The sequence below is a fragment of the Dipteris shenzhenensis genome, chromosome 1 (genome assembly GCF_047967505.1).
Source record: "Dipteris shenzhenensis isolate YYH24624 ecotype China chromosome 1, Dip_SZ_1.0, whole genome shotgun sequence".
Taxonomy (NCBI): domain Eukaryota; kingdom Viridiplantae; phylum Streptophyta; class Polypodiopsida; order Gleicheniales; family Dipteridaceae; genus Dipteris; species Dipteris shenzhenensis.
This window is the reverse complement of record NC_141596.1, coordinates 74,780,626-74,790,041: the sequence shown is the minus strand read 5'-3', so window position 1 is coordinate 74,790,041 and position 9,416 is coordinate 74,780,626.

The window sequence follows — 9,416 nt, the reverse complement described above, 5'->3', positions numbered from 1 at the left end:
TTATTTGCAGGCCTGTTTCTTTCTTAACCATAGCTTTAAAAGCTTTGAAATGCCCAAACACTTGACTTTTCTTTTTCATAAAATACACCCAAACTTTTCTGCTGTAGTCATCAATAAAAGTGACAAAATAATGATAGCCTCCAATAGATGCAGCTTTAGTAGTCCACACATCAGAGTGGATTAATTCCAATGGCGTCTTACTCTCTTGAACATGTCTAGGAAATGGTTTCCTTGCCTGTTTTCCAAATTGATAGGCTTCACATACCTTATGCATTTCTGCAACCTTGAACTTAGGAAATCCTGCAACAATATTTTGGGCCTTCATTAATTTAAGTCGCTGTACATTAACATGACCAATGCGTTTATGCCAAATATCAATATCTGCAACTACACCGGTCCCATGTGTTGAGATATCGAGCTCCACTCACGATATGCCAGGGTGACCATTGTGCATTTATGTCACCGACTTGTTAGCTGCAGATGTGGTTGGTACACCACCCATGAATAATAGCTAGATGACAGCTATCCTTATGTACTCTAGTTCATGGCTTAGTTAGTATGCCACCTTAGTTAGCTGAGTCTAGTTTGAGACCCACATATAGGGTTCTTCTATTTCTTTGTACTAGAGTTCTTTTGGCTTTGACAACTAAGAAGAGAAAAATTGTTTTCAGCCTCCACCTTTGTGTGTATTCCCCCATTGTGTATGTGAGAAAGCCGCAAGTGAGACTCCTTCCCTCTCTCCCACTATCTTCACATGGTATCAGAGCCTGGTTCGTGGTAAGGAGCTCAAGAAAGCAAAGCAAGTTCGCGGTGTCCTGGTAAGAGGACCAGTGTTGCTTTCCTTGTTCGAGTTTGGGAGAAAATCTCTGCAGGTAGTACAGCCAAAAGTGCAAGAGTGCACTGTCTCAGATTGAGACGCCCTTCGCGATGTGGCGAGAGGGCAGTATATGCTGCGAGAGAAGACGTAGCCCTTGGTGACTTTATTTTTCTGATTCGAGGCCATTTCGGGGCCCGTTTTGAAGGCAGAAGTTCTTCGCAGGCACTCAGAAAAAGGCCCTATTTTTGCTGTGCGAACACTGCTCTGCAGGTCAATGAAAAGTTGCCACAGAAATCGCATCGTATGCCTGTGCGCAAAGATATTGGGAGTTACAGAATCATCCTTATTGCCTGTTCATGCAAAATCATCACTAGGAAGTGACTGTGTGGTCAAATACCACTTTCGTCAGTTTTGCAGATTTGCCTCTGTGAGGCAGAAGCTGTGTTTTTTGCAATGACAGAATCTTTTGCAGTGTTCTGTAATGGCGTCTGATTCTCTTTCACAGATTGTCACTGAAAAGCTTGACAAGAACAACTTCCAAGCATGGAAGTTTAGAATGACGAATTTCCTTATGGGAAAAGGCTATTGGGAGTTCATTACAGGAAATGAAGAAGAACTAGTTCTTCCTAATGTTCCCAATCAACAGGAAATGCAGGCATTTAAAGGATGGCATGAGAGAGCCAGAAAAGTTATGTATTGGCTGTCTATCAGTATTTCGGATTCTATGATTGTGCATATTCAGGATGCAAGTATGCCAAAGGAGGCATGGGATACTTTGGCAAAAATGTACAGCACAAATACGCAAGCCAGGAAAATGCAGCTCAAGCAGGAGTTGCACAATGTGCAGAGAGAAATTATGAGCATCAATGACTACCACATGAAGGTGAAGAAAATTGCAGATGCACTTGCTTCCATTGGTTTGCCAATGGAAGATGATGATCTAGTTTTTGTGACCTTGAATGGTCTAGGAAAGGATTATGCATAGTTCCAGGCATTCATTGCCGTCCGTGAAAAATTTCCTGATTTTGACGAGTTGTTTGCTCTTCTAATTTCTGAAGAGCAGAGAAATGGTGGCGCATCTTCTTCAGGAGGAACTTCAAAAGAAACTGTCTTCTACTCAAATACTAGAAGAGGTAGAGGCAGAGGTAGAGGAGGCCGATCTAGAGGCTGTGGTAGAAATTAGAATATGCAGCAAACTCAAGAAAACCAGTCCTTTGGAGGAGGATGTGGTAACTCTAGAGGCAGGGGGAGCCAAAGAGGTCGTGGTGGATGGCAGAGAGGCCAAAATGCAAACAGCAATGTTGAATGCTACTATTGTGGTAAAATGGGTCATATGGCTAAAGACTGCTACAAAAAGTAGAATGACATTATGAATGGAAAATTGCAGCAAGGCAATTATGCATCTTCTAGTAGACAGGGTGATGACAGAAATGAGCATCTGTTTATGGTGCAGCACATGACCAATTCTATGACAAGTGCAGAAGAAAGAAATGATGTGTGGTATGTTGACTCAGGTGCGTCAAACCACATGACAGGTCATGCAGAATGGATGCAGGATGCAAGGAAAATGGAAAGACCAAGATTTGTGGAGACTGGTGATGATACTTCACATCCTATTGTGCAGATTGGTAAAATTCCTTTGTCTATGCAGGATGGGAAAAAGAAATACTTGTCTGATGTATTTCATGTCCCGAATATCACCAAGAACCTGGTTTCTGTTGGTCAAATGGTTGAGCAGGGCTTGCAGGTCAGATTTAATCCTCATGGATGCTTTGTTGAGGATATGAAAAATAACGGTCGCTTGATAGCAAAAGGAAAGAAGAAGGGCAGGATGTTTACGTTGGATGCGGACATGCCTGAATTGAGTGCAGCAATGTTTGTGCATGGGACCTGTGTAGTTGCATATATTGATACATGGCATAAACGCATTGGTCATGTTAATGTACAGCGACTTAAATCAATGCAGGCCCAAAATATTATTGCAGGATTGCCTAAATTCAAGGTTGCAGAAATGCATAAGGTATGTGAAGCCTGTCAATTTGGAAAATAGGCAAGGAAACCATTTCCTAGGCATGTTCAAGAGAGTAAGAAGCCATTGGAATTAATCCACTCTAATGTGTGGACTACTAAAGCTGCATCTATTGGAGGCTGTCATTATTTTGTCACTTTTATTGATGACTACAGCAGAAAAGTTTGGGTGTGTTTTATGAAAAAGAAAAGTGAAGTGTTTGGGCACTTCAAAGCTTTTAAAGCTATGGTTGAAAAAGAAACAGGCCTACAAATAAAATGCCTAAGGTCAGATGGAGGGGGAGAGTACCTCTCAAATGAGTTTGCAAGGTTCCTACAGGAGCATGGCATAAAGCAACAATATTCATGCAGTCATACCCCACAGCAAAATGGACTTGCAGAAAGGAAAAACAGGCATATTGGAGAGGTATCTCGGGCCATGCTAAATGAAAAAGACCTACCATATTATTATTGGGCTGAAGCAGTTGCTACAGCAGTTAACATAATGAACAAGACTCTCACTGCAACAATACATGGCATGATGTCAGAGGAGATGTATACTGGTAGGAAACGAGATATTTCTCATTTGAAATTTTTTGGTTGCATTGCCTATGTTCATGTGCCAGATGAGTTGAGGTCCAAGTTGGATCCAAAAGCTAAAAAGTGCATCTTTATTGGTTATTCTCTGCAGCACAAAGGGTATAGATCTATAACCCTTCTACTCGTAAGTTTACAATGAGCAGAGATGTTGTCTTTGATGAGATGAGCAGCTGGTATAAACAGTAAATGTGATTGATGATGTAGATGCACAAAATGGTAATGCTGCACAGAATTCATAGCAGCAATCACAAAATATTAGTGGACCTGCAGTGTCCTCTAGCAGTGGTTCACATACTTCGCCATGGATAGGCAGATTGAGATTAGGAGAATCTCCGCAAAGCAATGCAGATAGTGGTATGCCGGTATCACGAAAAGGAAAAGAGAAGGTAGATCAGCCCATGATTGATGTGAATGCAAGTCACTCTTATGTGGATGGTGAATCCAGTGGCTCAGAATAGAGCATTGATGATGAGTTGGGTATTCCTTCTATTGTTACACCTGGAGTAAAGAAGTTCAGGGATGTCTTGAGAGCACCTGGAAGTGAGCCTATTTTGCGCAGGTCTACCAGAGCTAGATATCCCATGGATAGGCTGAAATATGATGGATTTATAGCCATTCACTATGCCTATATGGTCAAAGTGATACAGGAAACAGAACCCACTTCTTTTGAGCAAGCCATGGGAAAAGAAAAATGGGACCATGGATGAAGAAATGGATGCCTTGGAAGCAAATGCTACATGGGAATCGGTGCCTTTGCCTAATGACAAGAATGCAATTGGCTGTAAGTGGGTTTATAAGGTGAAGCACAATGTAGATGGTTCTGTGAACAGATACAAGGCAAGATTAGTTGTCAAGGGGTATGCACAGACATATGGCATTGATTATGAAGAAACATTTAGTCCGGTTGCAAGGATGGCAACCATAAGAGCAGTCATTGCTATGGCTGCATCAAAGGGATGGTCTTTACATTAGATGGATGTAAAGAATGCTTTCTTGCATGGTGATTTGCAAGAAGACGTCTTTATGGAGCAGCCACCAGGTTATGTTCATGCTGTTCATCCTGAGTTTGTTTGCAGGTTGAAGAAAGCATTGTATGGCTTGAAGCAAGCACCTAGAGCATGGTCTGACAAGATAGGATAGTATCTTGTCACTATTGGCTTTTAGATTTCCAAGGCAGATTTCTCACTTTATGTGAGAAAAATAGAGAAAGGTATTATGCTGCTTGTCATTTATCTTGATGATTTGATCATCACAGGTGATAGTGATGAAGATATCCTTCATGTGAAAATGCTATTGAAGCAGAAGTTTGAGATGAAGGATTTGGGAGAGCTGCGTTATTTCTTGGGCATTGAGGTGATTAGATCACCAAGTGGGATACGGCTCTTGCAGAGGCAGTATGGATTGGACATGCTGTCCAAATATGGGATGACAGGATGTAAGCCTATTTCAGTTCCTTTGGAGCAGAATGTGAAGCTGAGCGCAGATGCAGGTGAGCTTCTGGAAGACCCTACTATGTACAGACGCATAGTAGGAAGTTTGATTTGTATGACTATTACCAAGCCAGATTTGAGCTATGCTATTGGATTGGTAAGTCAGTTTATGCAGGCTCCAAGGAAACCGCATTTGGATGCGGCTAGATGCATACTCAGGTATGTGAAGTCCACATTGCAGTATGGAATATTTTATGAGACTGGGGTTCAGATACAGCTGCATGGATACACTGATGCTGATTGGGCTGGTAGTATTTTTGATAGACGATCTACCAGTGGATATGTGTTCTCTTTTGGGAGTGCTGTAGTCACTTGGAGCAGCAAGATACAGCCTACAATTGCCTTGTCGAGCACAGAGGCTGAGTACAGGGGTGCAGCAACGGCTGCATGTGAGGTAGCTTGGTTGCATAAGCTACTTTATGATATGCATCAGTCTACAGATGGGCCAGTTGTCATTTATTGTGACAACATGAGTAGTATACACTTGGCAAATAACCCAGTCTATCATGCTAGAACAAAGCACATTGAGTTACATTATCACTATGTGCGGGAGAAGGTTTTACTAGGTCTTATTGATCTAGTTTATGTCAGCACAGAGGATCAGGTAGCTGACATATTCACGAAGGCATTGGGCGCAGAGAAGCTATGCAAGTTTAGAGACCTGCTTGGTGTGTAGGAATTGGGATTGAGCTCGAGGGGGAGTGTTGAGATATCGAGCTCCACTCATGATATGCCAAGGTGACTGTTGTGCATTTATGTCACCGACTTGTTAGCTGCAGATGCGGTTGGTACACCGCCCATGAATAATAGCTGAATGACAGCTATCCTTATGTACTCTAGTTCGTGGCTCAATTAGTATGCCACCTTAGTTAGCTGAGTTTGGTTTGAGACCCACATATAGGGTTCTTCTATTTCTTTGTACTAGATTTCTTTTGGCTTTCACAACTAAGAAGAGGAAAACTGTTTTTAGCCTCCACCTTTGTGTGTATTCCCCCATTGTGTATGTGAGAAAGCTGCAAGTGAGACTCCTTCCCTCTCTCCCACTATCTTCACACCATGTGCAAACATTGCTGCACTCAATTCAGGCATGTCCGCATCCAACGTTAACATCCTGCCCTTCTTCTTCCCTTTTGCTATCAAGCGACCTTAATTTTTTATATCCTCAACAAAGCATCCATGAGAATTAGATCTGATCTGCAAGCCCTACTCAACCATTTGACCAACAAAAACCAGGTTCTTGGTGATATTGGGGACATGAAATACATTAGACAAGTATTTCTTTTTCCCATCCTGCATAGACAAAGGAATTTTACCAATCTGCACAATAGGATGTCCAGTATCATCACCAGTCTCCACAAATCCTGGTCCTTCCGTTTTCCTTGCATATTGCATCCATTCTGCATGACCTGTCATGTGGTTTGACGCACCTGAGTTAACATACCACACATCATTGCTTTCTTCTACACTTGTCACAGAATTGGTCATGTGCTACACCATAAACAAATGCTCATTTTTGTCATCACCTTGTCTACTAGAGGATGCATAATTGCCTTGCTGCAATTTTCCATTCATGATGTCATTCTACTTTTTGTAGCAGTCTTTAGCCATATGACCCATTTTACCACAGTAGTAGCATTCAACATTGCTGTTTGCATTTTGGCCTCTCTGCCATCCACCACGACCTCTTTGGCTCCCCTTGCCTCTAAGGTTACCACGTCCTCCTCCATAGGACTAGTTTTCTTGCATTTTCTGCATATTCTAATTTCTGCCACGGCCTCCATATCGGCCTCCTCTACCTCTGCCTCTACCTCTTCCAGCATTTGAGTAGAAGATAGTTTCTTTTGAAGTTCCTCCTGAAGAAGATGCACCACCATTTCTTTGCTCTTCAGAAATTAGAAGAGCAATCAACTCCCCAAAATCAGTAATATTCTCACGGATGGCAACGGATGTCCGGAACTGTGCATAATCCTTTCCTAGAACATTCAAGGTCACAGAAACTAAATCATCATCTTCCACTGGCGACCCAATGGAAGCAAGTGCATCTCCAATCTTCTTCACCTTCATGTGGTAGTCATTGATGCTCATATTTTCTCTCTGCACATTATGCAACTCCTGCTTGAGCTGCATTTTCTTGGCTTGCGTATTTGTGCTATACATTTTTGTCAAGGTATCCCACGCCTCCTTCGGCGTGCTTACATCCTGAATATGCACAATCATAGAATCTGAAATACTGATAGAAAACCAGTACATAACTTTTCTGGCTCTCTCATGCCATCCTTTAAATGCCTCCAACTGTTGTTGATTGGGAACATTAGGAATAACTGGTTCTTGTTCAACTCCAGTAATGAATTCCTAATAGCCTTTTCTCGTAAGGAAATTCGTCATTCTAAACTTCCATGCTGGGAAGTTGTTCTTGTCAAGCTTTTTAGTGACAATCTGTGAAAGAGCATCAGACGCCATTACAGAACACTACAAAAATATTATGTCACTGCAAAAAACACAACTTCTGCCTCACAAGGGCAAATCTGCAAAACTGACGAAAGTGGTATTTGACCACACAGTCACTTCCTAGTGATGATTTTGCATCAACAGGCAATAAGAATGATTTTGTCACTCCCAATATCTCTACGCATAGGCATATGATGCAATTTCTGCGGCAACTTTTCATCGACCTGCTGAACAGTGGTCGCACAACAAAAACAGGGCACCTTTGTGAGTGCCTGCGGAAAACTTCCGCCACCAAAATGGGCCCCGAAATGGCCTCGAATTAAAAAAATAATGTCACCAAAGGCTTTGCTCTTACCCATAGCATATACTGCCCTCTTGTCACACCGGGAAGGGCGTCGCAATCTGAGACAGTGCACTCTTACACTTTCCAGCTGTGCTACCTGCAGAGATTTGCTCCCAAACTCAAAAAAGGAAAGCAACACTGATCCTCTTACCAAGACACCACAAACTTGGTTTGCTTTCTTGAACTTCTTACCACGAACCGAGCACTGATACCATGTTAAGAGAGTGGGAGAGAAGTAAGGAGTCTCACTTGCAGCTTTCTCACATACACAATGGGGGAATACACACAAAGGTGGAGGCTGAAAACAGTTTTCCTCTTCTTAGTTGTGAAAGCCAAAAGAACTCTCTCTAAGTACAAAAGGAATAGATGAACCCTATATGTGGGTCTCAAACCAAACTCAGCTAACCTAGGTGGCATACTAACTGATCCACTAACTAGAGTACATTAAGATAGCTATCATCCAATTATTATTCATGGGCGGTGTACCAATTGCATCTGCAGCTAACAAGTCGGTGACATAAATGCACAACGGTCACCCTGGCATATCATGAGTGGAGCTTGATATCTCAACAACGAATACAAGAGTTGCATGCTTTGACATGCCCTTAGATTCTTTGACATGCACTTAGATGCACCCAGTGCACACCTTGGTGCTTCCATTTCTACCTGCATTTATCAAGTGTTGCGTACCTATCTTGGTCATTTAGAGTTACTTGTGTTAGTGTAGCATTGATCTTGCTAATATATTGTCAAAGTGCGGATCGTACTAGCCTAGTGCACACAAGATTAGCAAAAGAACTAAGGAAGCTCAAAGCACACTAAATAAGACATGAGAGGGAGATATATCTCTTGCAATGTGTGTGTTCTCAACAATACATGATAGGCCTCTTATAGAGAGTGCCCTTTGAATAGTCAACATCTATGGGATCCTCTGATCCACATCTCTCCTTGTGGATATCCTCAATCCACATCTCCACATCATGTAGTCCACATCCTAGGGTGGCTACTTTGATTCTTTCCCTAGCACATACCTTAGTCTTTAATCATGTGCTCATGGCACCACAACTCTCAACATATATAACTATCCTACCAATCTCCCTTCAAAAGTCTCATTATACCTTTTTTAAATAGTTGGCTCCCAAGAAAAAGCCCAAGTCCCAAACTCAAAGAAAACTACCCACAAAAGAGTTTTCCACCCCAAATCCAACCTCCTTACCAAATCTAATGTATGGAGGAATCTCAATGACTACTATGTCAAATAGGTCTCGAGATCTTCAAGGGGTTGCATTAGCAAACCTTCTAGGAAGAGAAAACTAATAAGTTGATCAAGCAACAATGAATGGAATACATCATGAATCCATGAATAAGTGGTGTCAATGGAATGATTTTTATTTCCATGAGGTGACTCTCAACGTTCATTCTCATAAGGCAACTATCAATATCTTGGGGAAATTGGTCTTATGAGAATGAACGTTGAGAGTCACCTCATGGAAATAAAAATCATTCCATTGACACCAACACTTGGACATCTTTTATATAGTCACTACTCATGTACCACCTTCATAAATTGCTCGTGCCCTTTATAGCCAAGGTGTTCCTAATAAGAGAGAATAGAGTTATCTTCAGTACTTATCACTATCAAGGTGACATTCTAATATACAACTCCAATATTGACACAATCATCTTGTAGCATCCATCTTGGTATGAGAAG